Source organism: Herpailurus yagouaroundi, unplaced genomic scaffold, assembly GCF_014898765.1.
Source record: "Herpailurus yagouaroundi ecotype Mexico unplaced genomic scaffold, PumYag 139, whole genome shotgun sequence".
NCBI lineage: Eukaryota > Metazoa > Chordata > Mammalia > Carnivora > Felidae > Herpailurus > Herpailurus yagouaroundi.
The window spans coordinates 82,744,511-82,763,456 of record NW_024412394.1 but is presented as its reverse complement, the minus strand read 5'-3'; the positions used below and the strand labels follow the sequence as shown (position 1 = coordinate 82,763,456).

Here is an 18,946-nt window from a genome sequence, read left to right as displayed (position 1 = left end):
TGCATGCGCATACACACCTACAAGTTCCGCAACAATCCACCCCAGAGGGCTAGCAGTGCCGTCTAGTGGTCTAGTGGAGAGAGAGCTGTTACACCAAGCCCCGCCCAACTGGGCCAACTTTGTTTTTCAAGAACACAAGTTTCACCGTGAGCTTAATTTATGGACTATAAAGAGATACATAGACTGACTTCTAGGGGAAAACAAAGCAATTTCAGTCCTACTTCAATCTGTTAGCAGGTTCACCTATTCAGTTTTCTTTATTTTTTTTCTTTTCTTTTTTCTTTTTTTTTTCTTTCACAATTCTTTTCTTTTTCTTGAACACAAAAAGAAAAAATTTTTATTTTCAACTTTTATTAAACATATCTTTCTTTAATTTTTATTACTATATTTTTTACTTTTGTGTAAATTTTTTTCAAATTCTACTTTACTTCCATCACTTTATTTCAGTCTACTTTAGTGTATTCACCTTTTCAAATTTTCAATTTCCTTTTTTTATTTTCTTTTTCTTTTTCTTTTTTCTTTTTTCTTTTTTCTGTTTTACATTTTTCTTTTTCTTGAATGCACAAAGAGAAAAATTTCATTTTTACTTTAAATTTCTATTAAAATTTTTCTTATTTATTTTAATTACTATATTTTTTGCTCTTATGTAAATTTTTTCAAATTCTATTTAACTTCCAACATTTTATTTTAGTCTACTTCAGTGTATTCAGCTTTCCAATTTTCAAACGATTTCTCTTTTCTTTTTTTCTTTTATTATCTTTTTTCTCTTCTTCAGTTTTCTTTTTTCTTAAATACAGAAAACGAAAAAAATTCATATTTATTTTTTTTCTTTCTTTTTTTAACGTTTATTTATTATTTTTGGGACAGAGAGAGACAGAGCATGAACGGGGGAGGGGCAGAGAGAGAGGGAGACACAGAATCGGAAACAGGCTCCAGGCTCTGAGCCATCAGCCCAGAGCCCGACGCGGGGCTCGAACTCACGGACCGCGAGATCGTGACCTGGCTGAAGTCGGACGCTTAACTGACTGCGCCACCCAGGCGCCCCATATTTATTTTTAATTTTTATTAAAAATATGTTTCTTTAAATTTTTTCTACTATATTCTTTATTTTGTGTATATTTTTTCAAATTCTATTTTACCCCCACCATCTCATTTTAGTCTACTTCAGTGTATTCATTTTTTCAAATTCTCAAACGATTTCTTTTTTTTTCTCCCCCCCCACCTTTTTTTTTTTTTCTAATCTGTCAAACCAGTTTCAACACCAAGACCAAACACACCTAGGATCTAGCATCATTTATTCGATTTGTGTGTGTGTGTGTGTGTGTGTGTGTGTGTGTGCATGTGTGTGTGTGTAATTTTTAATTTTAATATTTCTTAATTTCAATTTTTTATTTCAATTTTTCTACCTCATTAATTCCTTTTCTCCCTTCAAAATGACAAAACGAAGGAATTCACCCCAAAAGAAAGAGCACAAAGAAATGACAGCCAGGGATTTGACCAACACAGATACAAGCAAGATGTTGGAACCGGAATTTAGAATCACGATAATAAGAATACTAGCTGGAGTCAAAAATAGATTAGAATCCCTTCCTGCAGGGATAAAAGAAGTAAAAAATAGCCAGAATGAAATTAAAAATGCTATAACTGAGCTGCAATCACAGATGGATGCAGCAGCAGCAAGGATAGATGAGGCAGAACAGAGAATCAGTGATATAGAGGACAAACTTAAAGAGAATAACGAAGCAGGAAAAAGAGGGAGATTAAGGCAAAAGAGCATGATTTCAGAATTAGAGAAATCAGTGACTCATTAAAAAGGAACAACATCAGAATCATAGGGGTCCCAGAAGAGGAAGAGAGAGAAATAGGGGTAGAAGGGTTTTGTGAGCAAATCATAGCAGAAAACTTCCCTAACCTGAGGAAAGACACAGACATCAAAACCCAGGAAGCACAGAGGACTCTCATTAGATTCAACAAAAACCACCCATCAACAAGGCATATCACAGTCAAATTCACCAAATACTCAGGCAAGGAGAGAATCATGAAAGCAGAAGGGGAAAAAAGTCCCCAACCTACAAGGGAAGACAGATCAGGTTTGCAGCAGACCTATCCACAGAAAACTGGCAGGCCAGATAGGAGTGGTGGGATATATTCAATGTGCTGAATCAGAATAATATGCAGCCAAGAATTCTTTATCCAGCAAGGCTGTCATTCAAAATAGGAGGAGAGATAAAAACTTTCCCAGACAAACGAAAATTAAAGGAGTTTATGACCACTAAACCACCCTGCAAGAAATTTTAAGGGGGACTTTCTGAGGGGAGAAAAGATGAAAAAAAATATATATATACATAAATACCAAAAGCAACAGAAGATTAGAAAGGACCAGAGAACACCACCAGAAACTCCCAACTCTACAAGCATCATAATGGCAATAAATTCATATCTTTCAGTACTCACTCTAAATGTCAATGGACTCAATGCTCCAATCAAAAGACATAGGGTAACAGAATGGATAAGAACCAAGATCCATCTATATGCTGTTTACAAGAGATCCACTTGAAACCTAAAGACACCTTCAGATTGAAAGTAAGGGGATGGAGAACCATCTATCAGGCTAATGTCGACCAAAGAAAGCCGGAGTAGCCATACTTATATCAGACAATCTAGACTTTAAAATAAAGACTGTATCAAGAGATGCAGAAGGGCCTTATATAATAATCAAGGTGTCTATCCACCAAGAAGACCAAACAATTGTAAACATTTATGCACCAAATGTGAGAGCACCCAAATATAAAATCAATTAATCACAAACATAAAGAAACTCATCGATAGTAATACCATAATAGTAGGAAACTTCAACGCCCCACTCACAACAATGGACACATCATCTAATCAAAAACTCAACAAGGAAACAATGGCTTTGAATGACACACTGGACCAGATGGGCTTAACAGATATATTCAGAACATTTCATCCTAAAGCAGCAGACTATACATTCTTCGCCAGTGCACATGAAACATTGTCCAGAATAGACCACATACTGGGACACAAATCAGCCCTAAGTAAGTACAAAAAGATCAAGATCATACCATGCATATTTTCAGACCACAACGCTATGAAACTCGAAATCAACCACAAGAAAAAATTTGGAAAGGTAATAAATAATTGGAGACAGAAGAACATCCTACTAAAGAATGAATGGGCCAACCAAGCAGTTAAAGAGGAAATTAAAAAGTATATGGAAGGCAATGAAAATGATAACACCACAACCCAAAACCTCTGGGATGCAGCAAAGGTGGTCATAAAAGGAAAGTATATAGCAATCCAGGCCTTCCTAAAGAAGGAAGAAAGATCTCAGATACACAACCTAACCTTACACCTTAAGGAGATGGAAAGAGAACAGCAAATAAAACCCAAAACCAGCAGAAGACCGGAAATAATAAAGATTGGAGCAGAAATCAATGCTATCTAAATAAAAAAAACAGTAGAACAACAGATCAATGAAACCAGAAGCTGGTTCTTTGAAAGAATTAACAAAATTGATAAACCACTAGCCAGTTTGATCAAAAAGAAAAAGGAAAGGACCCAAATAAATAAAATCAATAATGAAAGAGAGAGATCACAACCAACACAACAGAAATAAAAACAATAATGAGAATATTATAAGCAATTATATGCCAATAAAATGGGCATTCTGGAAGAAATAGACAACTTCCTAGAAACATACACACTACCAAAACTGAAACAGGAAGAAATAAAAAATTGAACAGGCCCATAACCAGTAAGGAAATTGAATTAGTAATCAAAAATCTGCCAAAAACCAAAAGTCCATGGCCAGATGGCTTTCCAGGGGAATTCTACCAAACATTTAAGGAATAGTTAACACCCATTCTCTTGAAGCTGTTCCAAAAAATAGAAATGGAAGGAAAACTTCCAAACTCTTTTTATGAAGCCAGCATTACCTTGATTCCAAAACCAGACAGAGACCCCACTAAAAAGGAGAACTATAGACCAATTTCCCTGATGAACATGGATGCAAAAATCCTCAATAAGATATTAGCCAACCGAATCCAACAATACATTAAAAAAAATTATTCACTACGACCAGGCAGGATTTATACCTGGGATGCAGGACTGGTTCAATATCTGCAAAAACAATTAATGTGATTCATCACATCAATAAAAGAAAGGACAAGAACCATATGATCCTCTCAATAGATGCAGAGAAAGCATTTGACAAAATACAGCATCCTTTCTTGATAAAAACCCTCAAGAAAGTAGGTATAGAAGGAGCATACTTCTATCATAAAAGATCATAAAAGCTATATATGAACGACCCAAAGCTAATATCATCCTCAATGGGGTAAAACTGAGAGCTTTCCCCGTGAGGTCAGGAACAAGACAGGGATGTCCACTCTTGCCACTCTTATTCAACATAGTATTGGAAGTCTTAGCCTCTGAAATCAGACAACCAAAGAAATAAAAGGCATCCAAATCGGCCAGGAGGAAGTCACACTTTCACTCTTCACAGATGACAGGATACTCTATATGGAAAACCCAAAAGATTCCACCAAAAAACTTCTAGAACTGATCCATGAGTTCAGCAAAATTTCAGGATATAAAATCAGTGCACAGAAATCGGTTGCATTCCTACACACCAACAATGAAGCGACAGAAAGAGAAATCAAGGAATCGATCCCATTTACAGTTGCACAAAAAACCATAAAATACCTAGAAATAAATCTAACCAAAGAGGTGAAAAATCTATACACTGAAAACTTATAGAAAGCTTATGAAAAAAATTGAAGAAGACACCAAAAAAATGGAAAAAGATTGAATGCTCCTGGATAGGAAAAATATTGTTAAAATGTCGATACCACCCAAAGCAATCTACGTATTCAATGCAATCCCTATCAAAGTAACACCAGCATTCTTTACAGAGCTAGAACAAATAATCCTAAAATTCGTATGGAACCAGAAAAGACCCGAATAGCCAAAGTAATCTTAAAAAAGGAAACCAAAGCAGGAGGCATCACAATCCCAGACTTCAAGCTATACTGCAAAGCTGTCATCATCAAGACAGTATGGTACTGGCACAAGAACAGACACTCAGACCAATGGAACAGAATAGAGAACCCAGAAATGGACCCACAAACGTATGGCCAACTAATCTTTGACAAAGCAGAGAATATCCAATGGAATAAACACCGTCTCTTCAGCAAGTGGTGCTGGGAAAACTGGATAGCAACATGCAGAAGTATGAACCTGGACCACTTTCTTACACCATATACAAAAATAAACTCAAAATGGATGAAAGACCTAAACACAAGACAGAAAGCCATCAAAATCCCTGAGGAGAAAGCAGGCAAAAATCTCTTTGATCTTGGCTACAGCAACGTTTTTACTCAAGACGTCTCTGGAGGCAAGGGAAACAAAAGCAAAAATGAACTACTGGGACCTCATCAAAATAAAAAGTTTCTGCACAGCAAAGGAAACAATCAGCAAAACTAAAAGGCAACCAACAGAATGGGAGAAGATTGCAAATGACATATCAGGTAAAGGGTTAGTATCCAAAATCTATAAAGAACTTATCAAACTCAACACCCAAAAAAACAAATAATCCAGTGAAGAAATGAGCAAAAGACATGAATTGACACTTCTCCAAAGAAGACATCCAGATGGCCAACGGACACATGAAAAAATGCTCCACATGACTCATCATCAGGTAAATACAAATCAAAACCATAATGAGATATCACCTTACACCTGTCAGAATGGCTAACATTAACAACTCAGGCAACAACAGATTGGCGAGGATGCGGAGAAAGAGGATCTCTTTTGCATTGTTGGTGGGAATGCAAGCTGGTGCAGCCACTCTGGAAAACAGTATGGAGGCTCCTCAAAAAATTAAAAATAGAACTACCCTATGACCTAGAAATTGCACTTCTAGGCATTTACCCACGGGATACAGGTGTGCCGATTCAAAGGGACACATGCACCCCCATGTTTATAGCAGCACTATCAACAATAGCCAAAGTATGGAAAGAGCCCAAATGTCCATAGATGGATGAATGGGTAAAGAAAATGTGGTATATGTATACACATGCACACACACACACACACACACACACACACACACAATGGAGTATTACTCAGCAATCAAAACGAATGAAATCTTGCCATTTGCATCTATGTGGATGGAACTGGAGGGTATTATGCTAAATGAAATGAGTCAGTCAGAGACAGACAAAAATCATATGACTTTACTCATATGAGGACTTTAAGACACAAAACAGATGAACATAAGGGAAAGGAAACAAAAATAATATAAAAACAGGGAGGGGGACAAAACAGAAGAGACTCATAAATATGGAAAACAAACTGAGGGTTGCTGGAGGGGTTGTGGGAGGGGGGATGTACTAAATGGATAAGGGGCATTAAGAATCTACTCCTGAAATCATTGTTTCACTATACACTAACTAATTTGGATGTAAATTTTAAAAAATAAAAAATAAAATTAAAAAAATAAATAAATAAACCTTTAAAAAAAAAAAAAGCAGAATAGCCAAAGCCAGAAGGTTTAAACATAGCATTATTATCCAAAAGTATATTAGATAATAGAAAAAAACTTTGAAGGAGAATCAAAATAACAGTATTCTTAAAATGATTAAATGCATAAAAACTAAAGAGAAGATTACTAAACTGGAAAATAAATCTAAGAAATTATCTACATTGTGGACCAGAGATATAAAATTATAGAAATTATTACCCCAAAACCAAGAGTACACTTTACACATTGCATGTTAGCCAATTTGACAATAAAGTATATTTTAAAAATTATAGAAATTATTTAAGAGAAGTTGAGATGTTGAGGATACAATGAGAATGTCCAACATAAAGATGAGTTCCACATCAAGGGAACAGAGAGAAACAGAGAGGGAATACATTTTTAAATGGCCTAGAATTTTCCAGAGTTGACAGAAGACACAAAATCTCAGAGTCCTAAGGTACAAGCAGGAAAAAAAAGAATTAATATACAACAAATGCATTGTAGTGAAACTGCAGAAAAACTTCGATAAGGGTAGATCCTAAGAGGAGCAAGATGAAGGGGGAAAGTTCCTCAACTTCTTTTATGAAGACAGTATACTTTTAACATAAAAACTAGATAAGGACAATAAAAGAAAGAAAAATATAAGAGGCTCTTACTTCTGAACTAGGTAGAAAATTCTAAAAAAAAAACTCTTAGCAAAAGAAATCAGCAATATATGAAGAAATACATTTATCCCAGGAATGTACAGATGATTAACTTTGTAACAGCTCCTGTCCTGAGCACCCTCTGAAGGCCCACACATGAGTTATGTCTTTCACAGTGTCAGCTTTATTCAGTCATAAAGCAAGGGTAATGTAATTATAAAGCAGGCTCAGGATTCCAAACTCCGTGACATTTCACCACGTGATTAACTTGGCTTCTTACAAAGGCACATAAAGCTGAACACAAGACAAGTCACACAACAAACAAGATAACACAGCGGGTAGGAAGCTAAGGAACGAAACGTGGTGAGGTCAGTCTGGTGGGCGCACATTTGAGATAAGGCCCCGGTCCAGTCCAAGTCAGCTCTCGGCACTTACTGGTTGTTATGATCAAGTAGTGAAGGATCTCAGTTCTGTTCAGAGATCAATCAGGCAGAGCCTTTGGCGGCAGCTGCCTTTTGAAGTGGTCAGACATAGAGGGGTCAGTGTCTAAGGAATCTGACAGTTTGCTGCAAAAATCCTCTTTTTAAAGGGACTTAATCAGTCTTGGGCCCCTGCAGCCCTCCTCTGCTCCTGCTTGTTATCAGTTCTGGGGTATGGTCAGCTGCGGCTGGCCTTGGCGATATCTAGTAGCTGCAGTCCCCTCAAGTGCTTGAGTCATTGCTTGACACAGGCCCCTGCTTGACATGAGTGACTCCATCTTGCTCTCTACAGCTACTAATGTAAATTCACCACACTGACATTAAAGGAGAAAAAAATCATATGAATATTTCAATGGAAGTGAAACAATTTTGATAAAATTCATCACACATGTTTAACTTAATAAGACTACTATAAACTAGGAATAGAAGGAAACTTCCCTTCCTGACGAATGTTATCTATCAAAACCCACTGCCGATAACAAAGTCACTTTTGAAACACGATAAGAAATTCCTTGTAATTCAGAAATGAACATTTCTAGTCAGCATTACATTGGAAGATTTTTCCAGTAATGTAAAGTAAAAGTTATAAAAAATAGAGAGTGGAAGAAGCACTTGGAAATGAAGAAAGAAAACTGTCACTATTTGTAAAAAAAAAAAAAAAAAAAAAAATTGTGAGAATCTGCAGATAATTTCAGTGAGTAAAGGACATTAGCAAGTTTTTCTAACATGAGCTCAGTATATAAAATCAATAGTGGTCAATACACTTGAGCAACAAACAGAAAAATGTACTTTAAAAAAGGTATCATCTACAATGGTAACAAGACTCATAAATTTCCTGAGAATAAATCAAAGAGGTGTGATATTTACAGAGAATATAGTAAAATATTATTCAAAAGCATAAAAAAGTCTTCAATAAATGCTATCACATGTTTATGAATAGCAATCATAAATAAAAATAATCTCTAAAATTAATGCAGTTACAACCCACAGGATTTTTAGGGGAACTAACAAACAAATCCAAAAATTTATATGGAAAAGTAAAGGGACAGGATAGATAGAAACTGGGACAGAAAATAAACATAGGAAAATATGCTTAAAGCCACAGGAATGTAAATTTAAGTAATAATGAGATATAATTTCAGAATCATCAGATTGACATAGGTATTAGGTCAGATGATAACAAATTTTTGTAAGATATGAGGAAAGGCAAATCATTTATACATTCCTGGACAGATTGTAAAAAAGCCAAACAATATGCACATACTCTACTAAACAGAAATTATTCTGGGTTCCTGCACTTGACAATTTTCACATATATACACAAAGAAATACATACAAGGATGGTCACTAAGCACGCTTTGCAACAGCAAAACTTTGGAAAAATACAAGTACCTCCCAATAACTGGCTTACTCATGCAGTGGAATAATGTATACAGCTGTTACAATTACTGAAGCAAAACTACATGTAATAATACAGATAAATCTTAACATTCTGTTGGATAAAAATAGAAGCTATAGAAACTTACATATAGTATGATTAACACTGACATAAAAATGTTCAAATGTAAAGCAGCAGTACAGTTTTACATGTATAATAACTATGTATAGCACATACCGGAATGGCACATACCAACTTCAGGGGACTGGTTGCCTCTGGAAATGCAGGGAAGGATAAGTAATGCAGCTTTAGCTGTTCCTGTTTTCTTAAAACTTCAAAAAAGATACTCATGAAGATTGAAACAGGTGTGACAAAATATGAAAAGCTATTTTATATCAGTGGTGAGGACATATTTTGTATGTTGAAAATTTTAAAATATTCATACCTGTGCATAAAGCTGGATGTACATAAATTTTTATTGCAGCATTGATTGTAATTTTAAAAAAAGAATTAGAATCAATTGAATATCCATAAATAGAGAAATGAGTAAGTAAATTATGGTACATCACACATAGGAATGCTATTAATAGTGTAAACCTATATGAATGTGTATTTGATTGATTGCATCGATGGCTCCAATTCTTTACTCTTCCCATCAGTCAGGGCATTCTGCCCCATTCTTTTACTCTGGGCTCAACTACAGCACTTGCATTGGCCAAAGGAATGTTCTCAAATGGACACAATCAGAAGTGAGAAAAATTCTTGTTCACTGTACTTGCTCTCTTGCTCCTTATAAGAACCATGAGAACACACGGAAGCTACTTTGCTGAAGAAATGTAAGGAGCAGCAGGAGGAGAACTGAGTCATCACTGTGCTGACCATCCTGCACCAACGGCCCCCTCAGAGCCTCCAACTGACTAGAGATAGACATCTGAAACAGTTCTGCGTAGATCAGTTAAGCTGCGTAGATCAGATCAATAAAAGTGCCCAGTTGATCACAGAGTTGTGAGACAAAAATTAGTTTTCAGTCTTTTCACCAAAGCAGTAAATTATAAGGAAAATTCTTTTTTTTTTTTTTTAATGTTTATTTATTTTTGAGAGAGACAGAGACAGAGACAGAACACAAGCTGGGGAAGAGGCAGAGAGAGGGAGACACAAAATCTGAAGCAGGCTCCAGGCTCTGAGCTGTCAACACAGAGCCCCACGCAGGGCTGAGAGATCGTGAGAGATCGAACTGAGAGATCATGACCTGAGCCGAAGTTGGATGTTTAACTGACTAATCCACCCAGGCTCCCCATATTACAAGGAAAATTCTGATTGGAAAATGACTGTAATAGAATGTTTACAATGTCATTTTTGTACTCAGAATTTTCCCTGATAATCGATCCTTTTGATAGAAGAATAGAAATAGCATTCTTCACCATTACTTCCCCTTAAATGTCTCTTTCCCTAACTGGCTCTAAAGAGAATTGAGTATGTGCTCAGCATATAATTAAAATTTGTATCTAGAAATTTACATTTGCTCATAGTTTAGAGTTAGAAACCCTCAGCTTACATCAGAAACAAATTTCTGTAAGGACCATTTGCTTCCAAAATATAATATTTTAACAAGCAGTTAAAGATAATTATTAACAGGGTTTTTAAATGAGTCTGAAAACAGTCTTGTCACATTAAAAATGTAAATAGATTTTACAATTGTAGAATCATAAAATTGGAAGAATCCATGAGAGATTTCTGACACCTAGTACTTTAGTTAAAATTTTAAATTAGCATTCATTTTAGGATATAAGTTAATATATGTACCTCTATTTATCTATGCTATTTTATTAAGATACTGTGCTAGCCAGAGTAGAGTCATGATTTGTTTGCCAAACTTTTGCAAAACAGGTACTTTCTCAGCAAACAAATAGCAGACATGTTTTTCTGTTTAGGTAAATGTTAATAATCACAGCTGGTTTGGTAATTCAGTTATTCGGCAAAGACATTGTAAACTACTTGAAAAGAAACCATCTGGTTTGCAGTTGTAAAACTGAAACCAATTAAAACATTTAAGTGGCACTTTGTTTTTCATTTTAATCTGTAAAAATATATTTTCCAAGTTCTAATTAGTGGTTGATTTTTCTCTATTGCTTTTATAATATGAATCTGACTCTCAAATAATTTTTAAGTTCGACAAAGGTGTTCCTATCATTGATATTGTATTGGGACACCAGATAAATTAAATGATGAAGAACATAAAATGTACAGGCACACAGACACAAACAATATAGTACACAGAATTCCTATGTACCAAACATGATAAAATAAAACAAAAAGTCTAACACTTCACAAGAATTGTTTGGTTAGGTATGGCCTAAGAAGCTGATAATTTAGTTTAAGGGACTATGTCTGCTTAAAAAAAGAGAAAGAAAAATCTAGCAAGCAAGTGAGCAAGAAACAAAAAGAAAAAACATAACTCAAAGATTATAATCAGATACACTTTTCTCCCCCCCACCCACTCTCCTTTCAAAATTTATTCAGTGATATGAGCTCTTCCCTTTTTGTCTCTGGAATAAAACACTGGTAGCCTCCTAACCATTCTTCTCACTTATAGATAATAAAAAGCACAATGATCACTCTGGGTTTCAAAGCCTGCATTTGGTACTTAGAATGTCTAGTCTCATGTAATAGTCAAAGTATCCAACTTTGCTCAAAATTAGAGCTACATCCAATCCCCAAAGTATATAGACCTGTTGTAAGAAGTCAATAAAGTGGTGAAAGTTACTCATTTTGTATCTTTTTCTCTTCTTCTTAGGCCTTCAATCCTACACCTCTACCTTGCTAATTGTGATTATTGAAGCTTCCCTCTAGAGACAATATGTGAGGACAGACAAGGGATGGGCGGGAGCAAGAAAATTCGTAATTGATCACCATTGTCTTAAATTGCTTACTATCTTTCAAGAGCTGGCAGATTTTTAAAGCAAACAGTTTCTCTTCTGGGGAACTTTTGCATTTGTTTGGAATGCCCTACCCTACCATCCTCCCTTTTGAGATGGTCTCTGTTCTGCAGTTCTCCTGACTAGGATAAACATACTTTTCTGTGGTTGCTTACTCCTCTGCCATAATGAGTTTGGTGATTCACCTTCTCCTTTTGAAGCCTGTTTGTCCTCTTGGGGACCTGCTTGTATGCTATCTAATAAACATCTATGTCAAACCTCTCGACCATATATGATGAGCACAAAATACTTTGGCATCCTTTTTCCCCACACACCAGGTATAGCAGGACAATCCCAAGAGAGGAGCTATCACTCCTGTTGTAGCAAGCCCTTGCATTCTACGTTTCTGTGCCTCCTTAACTGCAGGGCCATAGCTCAGTCTCTGAGTAATCCTGCTAGAAATCCTCTCGACTTCACATGAAGAGGGAAATCTTAATTTTTGTCAAAAAAAAATCATCTTCACTAATCTCCACCCCTCTCTGCTCTCTTTGTTATTTATATTCCCAATGAGAGTTAAGGGATTTTTAGAGTCAAGAAGACCATTTACAGAGCTTTCCTTTGAAAATTTTCATCTTGGTCTGGCATCTCACTTTAGAATTTCATAGCCCATTACATTCTAATATTTTAATTAAAACTTCACTTTAACATCTGGCCTCAATAGTGGGTTTTTTTTTCATAATAACCCTAAGTTAGAGCAAATAGTTAAATGCTGTACAGACAAAATATTTCCACGTTTAAATTAATAGTAGCATTACAAATATTTGACACTGGATATAAATCTTTTTTTCCCCATAATCTCTGATGTTACAGAATGAGGCATAAAAGGTTAATGAAATAAAAATGATTGGGTTCTCTTTGTTGTGGCTATTGCCATTGTTGGCCTGGCACCTCCATCAGCCTTCTTTGAAAAACAGTCCTATATCTTGACCATAGAGGTCATCATGAGACTGAGGCTGGATAATTCATAATTTGCTTTAGTTCTGTCTACATGGATGGGTCTAGGAATGGGGATATGTGTCCAGGTAAGTCAATCAGAGTTCTGCCCCACCCAGGATTTTTCTGTTAATGATGATAAGATCTCTTTCCTTACTGATCATGAAGCTTAAATTCTGAGACATCAGAATTTCCAGGAGCCATGTCTCTAACACCCAGAAAGAAGCACTGATTAGAAGTAGAGAGTTTCTGACATCCAGAGCTATCTTATTTCCTGTTATCTTCCTTTAGTGATCCACTCTGGCATCTTTCCTATAAATCTCCTTTTTAATTTAAGCTAATTTGAGAGCTGTTTCTATCACTTTTAGCCAAACATGGTTAAGATATTGGTAATTCATTTTTTTAAATCTATATACTATGTGGGATCTTAAAATGTTTTAAACCCAAATTAACAGAAGTAAGCTCAATTTTAAGGGTAACTATAATACCATTGATATTAAAGTAGCTGTGATAATTGAAAAGGCATGAGCAGGGGGCACCTGGGTGGCTCTGTTTGTTAGGCGTCCTGACTTCAGCTCAGGTCATGATCTCACGGTCTGTGGGTTTGAGCCCCACGTGCAGGCTCTGTGCTGACAGCTCAGAGCCTGGAGCCTGCTTTGGATTCTGTGTCTCCCTCTCTGTCTCTGCCCCTCCCCTACTGACACTCTGTCTCTCTCTCTCTCTCTCAAAAATGAATAAACCTAAAAAAAATTTTGAAAAAAAGGCATGAGCAAAGAATAAAAGAACATATTCTATTATTTAACATTCAAGGGAATGAGTTGACAGTAGCAATAGAAAACAACCATATATTCTCAATTTAGGAATTTTGTGACATCTAAGTGGCTTATACCTCTGTTTCTTCTAGGTACTTTGTGGGGACTAAAGGTCAGTGTAGCAAGTTCAAATAAACTAACGGGTAAAGAGCATTACTTTCAATTACAAAATATATATAATAGGAAGACAAATGTATAAATTTCTCTTCTCAACAAAAACAAAACATAAGAGAACATGTAGAGCATTAAGTAAATCTAAACATTTCAAAATACATGTATTTACTTTCACCTGCTCATTACTGTCTTCATTCAAAAAAAAAAGAAAGAAACAAGACTTGAAGAAGCAGAGGAACACTTGGATTCCAAACTTCCAATGATTTGAATCCCCCATCCAAAGAGTCTCTAAAATACTTAAGGTACCTTGTGTTTATAGAATCTTCTTATGAATAATTTTTTCATTATTATTTGCTTCTGGCTTCACATACTTTCCATAGAAATTCATTTAATTCTCTCATAATTTAGAAACACCACATAAGTAATATAGTTTCATATTTAAATGGCTAGCTGAAGTAAATTATATTCCTCATTCTGCTATTGAATGCATTTTAGATTATGGGACAGGAAACAGGTTCATGTAGAGTGAAGAAAGAGTGTATCAAATTAGTAATTTATCTGTAATCCAGGATTTCAAAACAAATTTTCTTTTTTTTTAAGATTTTTTTTAACGTTTATTTATTTTTGAGATAGAGAGCATGAACGGGGGAGGGTCAGAGAGAGAGGGAGACACAGAATCCGAAACAGGCTCCAGGCTCCGAGCGGTCAGCACAGAGCCCGACGCGGGGCTCGAACTCACGGACCGCGAGATCGTGACCTGAGCCGAAGTCGGACGCTCAACCAACTGAGCCACCCAGGCGCCCCTCAAAACAAATTTTCTAAGTAGAGTAAAACCTTGGATTGCAAGTAACTTGTTCTGCGAGTGTTCGGTGAGACAAGCAAACATTTCTTTAACTTTTTTAACATTTATTTTTGAGAGAGAGAGAGAGAGAGTGTGAGTGGGAGAGGGGCAGAGAGAGAGGGAGAGGCTCCAGGCTCTGAGCTAGCAGCATGGAGCCCGATGTGGGGCTTGAAATCATGAACCATTGAGATCATGATCTGGGCCCAAGTTGGCCACTTAACCGACTAAGCCACTGAGGTGCCCTGACAAGCAAATATTTCTAATAAATTTTAACTTGATAAATGAGTGATAAAACAAGTCTTGCAATACAAGTAGTACGTGATACCAAACACCACATGATCACAACTGAGCCAATGGTTCTTTTCTCTCTCTCTCTCTCTCTCTCTCTCTCTCTCTCTCTCTCGCTGCGTGATTGTGGTTAATCATTACCCATGCTCAGATGCTCGATCTCAGGCCGTGTTTGGCAGAAATAACAGATTTTTCAGAACACTGGAAGGTTCCCACAACTGGCAAAAGTGTATTTTTTGTCACCTTAGAGCACCTATGGACAGTCCTTTGCTTTTTCATATAAGAGTAAGCTTAGGAATGCTTTGCTTCATTATAGGTCAGGCTGCCTGCAGATATAGACCCTTTCTCCTGCTGCCTTATTGCCAGTTACATTAAACACAGTATATGACAAGAGTTTATTAATACCGTACTGTAGTCAACATCCATGCTACTGTATACAATGGCCCCCATGCAGAAAAAGATTCCATCCAGCCAATAGATAGCAGTGATCCCATTAGTGACAGTGAAAGTCTTCCTACACAATAACCTTTCTCTCTCTTGTCTCCCTCACAGCAGCCACAAAGGTTTTCAAAGGTAAGTGCAGGTTAATTTGTTTATTTTTTCTTTATATTTTGTATTTTATTTATTATTTGTATTATATTACAGTATTGTAACCATTTTGATATGAGTATTTTTGGGTTGTGGAACAAATCATCTGAGCTTCTATTACTTCTTATGGGGACATTCGCTTTGATATACAAGTGCTTTGGATTACAAGCATGTTTCTGGAATGAATTATGCTCCCAAATCAAGGTTTTACTGCACTTTGAATTACTTCATTACTCACTCATCACATATTAAATTGGGCTTTTTAATTTAACAAGTACGATAAGAAGGCATTTTCTGTATCTTATAGAACTCTTACGATCTATAGAGGAGGTGACCAGGCAAACTCAGGGCATACATTAGAGTGTGATGGTGTCTCTAATGGAAGTGTGCATGTGTATCTACATAAAATGTAATAGGAGTACAGAAGGAGGAAGACCTAAATTTAGGCTTGTGATGGAATTAAGAAATTGATGGGATCTTCAAAGAACAGGTAGCATTTGATATGAGAATTGAATTCAATTTTTGGTTTAGGCATGAAAAATATATACTGATGTAGAAGTGGCTTTGGTCACCATCATCTTTTCAGGGGTCAATATACATATATTTACACAGCTACTGGGACATAGATGCTACATTCAGGTTTGAGAACGATAGTTGAATGTAAGAGGTGTTAAATATGGCTGGGCGGAAGGCAATTGCCAGCAAAGCCAACTGAAGTCTATTACGACTTCGTAAAACACATGGGGCTTCTGAATGGAGACCTCATATTCCTTAAGGCATAGTTTATTTTTTAATTATATTTTTATATTAATTATAAATGAATATTCTTGAAGTGCCAATTTTTCCAAATAGCCTGCTAATAAAAAACTATATGTTTATTTTGAAAAAGACAATAGTTTACAAGAATCTTATCATCATAAAATAGTTTTGTTGTTAAATGGAAATGAGGCCATAAACCAAATATAATAATTTATCTTTTTACTTTATATTTTCTCTTTGTAAAGTAGAACATTCAGAACAGAAGAAACTTCAAACTCTATTGTTTAAAAAAAGTATCTATTACCTTTCATGTGTTTCTCATAATCCTTTTAACTATCCCAGATGATTGTCAAAGTTATTTATATTTAAACAAGGTTTTCCTTCCTCTCAGCTTGAGTTCTCCAGCTATTGGATACTAAAATGAAATGGTGAATTTGTGGCATCAAAATCCAATCTAAGGCAACGGATTGTTGTTGTGGTCAATCGTGACTTTTATGGTCTCACTGTAACAAATGAGAAAAATTGCAGCAAAAAAGAGCATTTGTACAAATTATTCAAACAGTAGTAAAAATTGTCCTTATAGCAATAGATAAATAGCTAACATAGCTCCTCCTTAATTACAGTCCTCTGTTTCTACATTCATAGAAATATAAAGCAACCTTTTTTTAAAAAAATAGTACCTCTCCTCTTTTAAAGACCATATTCTTAAATGCATGCAAATATGCACAGCTAGTATGAAAATCACCATGTACTGCCCCCATTTGATCAGATTAAATATTAAAGTTTGTGGGGAGCAGTGAGAGGCCAGAAAGGAGGTGAGTTGGTCTCATCTTCCAAGGCTTTGAAGCACATTTTTGGCATCTAAACCAAAGGCAAACATATTATCCATTGCTGCAGTACTTTGGCACAAATGTGCATTATGCACAAGGGTCATATATTTGTATTTTTCTCTATTGTAATGGATTAAGGTTGAATCCCATAGCGCTATAATATTTGTATTTACAAATAGAAACCATATTTATTCTGAATGCATTTGTAACTAAGTGTACAATTCACAGCTTTATCGCTTGTTTTATGAGTCCATTTGGCTTGGCACAGAAAAAAAATAATTAATCAAGCCTGTAGATTTTAGGGCCTGGTCTTTATTTATGCAGAAACTGCTTATTTATTAACATTAACCATCTCCCATTTGGTCTCAAAGAGACGTATAGTTACATGGAAACAGAATAGCTTTCAGTAGATGATTGCACAACTACAGATGCTTTTTTCCGACACTGTCACAGCTGAGGAGGTCCAACCAAATGAAAAACAGTACTGATGAAGTGAGAAACAGAAAAGCGGTACCATGCAAACGTTATTACATAATAAAATGCAGGCCAGCACACATTTTTTTTTACTCTCTTTATTAAATTTATGTGAATCAAGAGGAAAGGGTGAAAAGCATATTTACTGATGATAAAAATTATTCTCTGGATAATTTCAGTCATCTCATTTAAAACTTATTCTATATACGTTTCTAGTTTTCCCCATTTCCTTTTAGCTCTCTGTCATCTACTCCAAAGTTAAACTTTTTGGATTTAATAAAGAAATAGAATTTGCAGGTGGTAAGTTCCTGAACAGACGGTCTAATATCAAGTGATATTACAAAACACTTAAATGAAAATTAGTAGGCTGTCTTCACTAATCCTAGTCTTTAACATATTTTCAGATGATTCATCTTAACTTGTTTCGACAGCCATGTTAGTGTGTGTCTCTCTTGCCCCACTGGGAACAATGCCAGCCAGATAATGCATGAAATCATGGGATGTGTTATGATGCTATCCCTGAAAGATTTCCAGCCTAAGTTATACTCAACAGCATTATACTACAGGGAGCCTAGAACCCCGATGGATTCTTAAAGTACATGCAGATGTGTTTTCTGAATAAGCAGTGCTAGAAATATTGCTTATCCTTCTGGAATGTGCTAATATAGAAACAGATACAAATATTAGAATAAGTAATTGTAAAACATATAAATGGGTTATGCATATTCATTTCTTACTACCTAAAGTGCTTTTTTTGCATTACTTTATATATATGCATGTGTACCTGTGTTGATACGTGCATATTGTATATATACATACACACATACATTACATATGTATGTCTATATAAAGTTTTGCTGAATATTGAATTGTTGTACTTCAAGTAATCATCTCAAAGTATATTTCCTCATATTCAATTAGTGAACCTATACTGGAATGGAAAATAATTTTGTTCTTTTCATTTTTGCTATCAGTTATTAAACATTTATGCTTCACCAGGAAACTATGTTGAGTGTTTAGCATATATTATCTCATTTAGTCCTTACAATGACCTTATAAGGTAAATATTTTTGTGTCTGTTTTACTAAGGAAGGAATTGTGCATCTGAGAAATCAGAGCTTATGTGAGATAATTAGTTAATACATGGGGAATCCAAAATTCAAATTTAGGCTCTCATTCCATAGCCACTGCTCTTAACCAATATTTCTTTCAAGTCACCAAACCAATAAACTAACTCAATATATTAGCACAAAAGGGATACAAAAGTGATTCCAATTATGTATG

The 18,946-nt window shown here is 35.5% G+C and overlaps 1 long non-coding RNA gene across 1 annotated transcript; it reads left to right on the top strand.

Moving 5' to 3' along the window:
* Positions 1 to 7,367: 7,367 nt before the first annotated feature.
* On the top strand, positions 7,368 to 10,050 carry LOC121029210 (uncharacterized). The gene is made up of 2 exons (XR_005789647.1): positions 7,368 to 7,559; positions 9,846 to 10,050. It is a non-coding gene; the product is annotated as an uncharacterized LOC121029210 (long non-coding RNA).
* Positions 10,051 to 18,946: the final 8,896 nt, after the last annotated feature.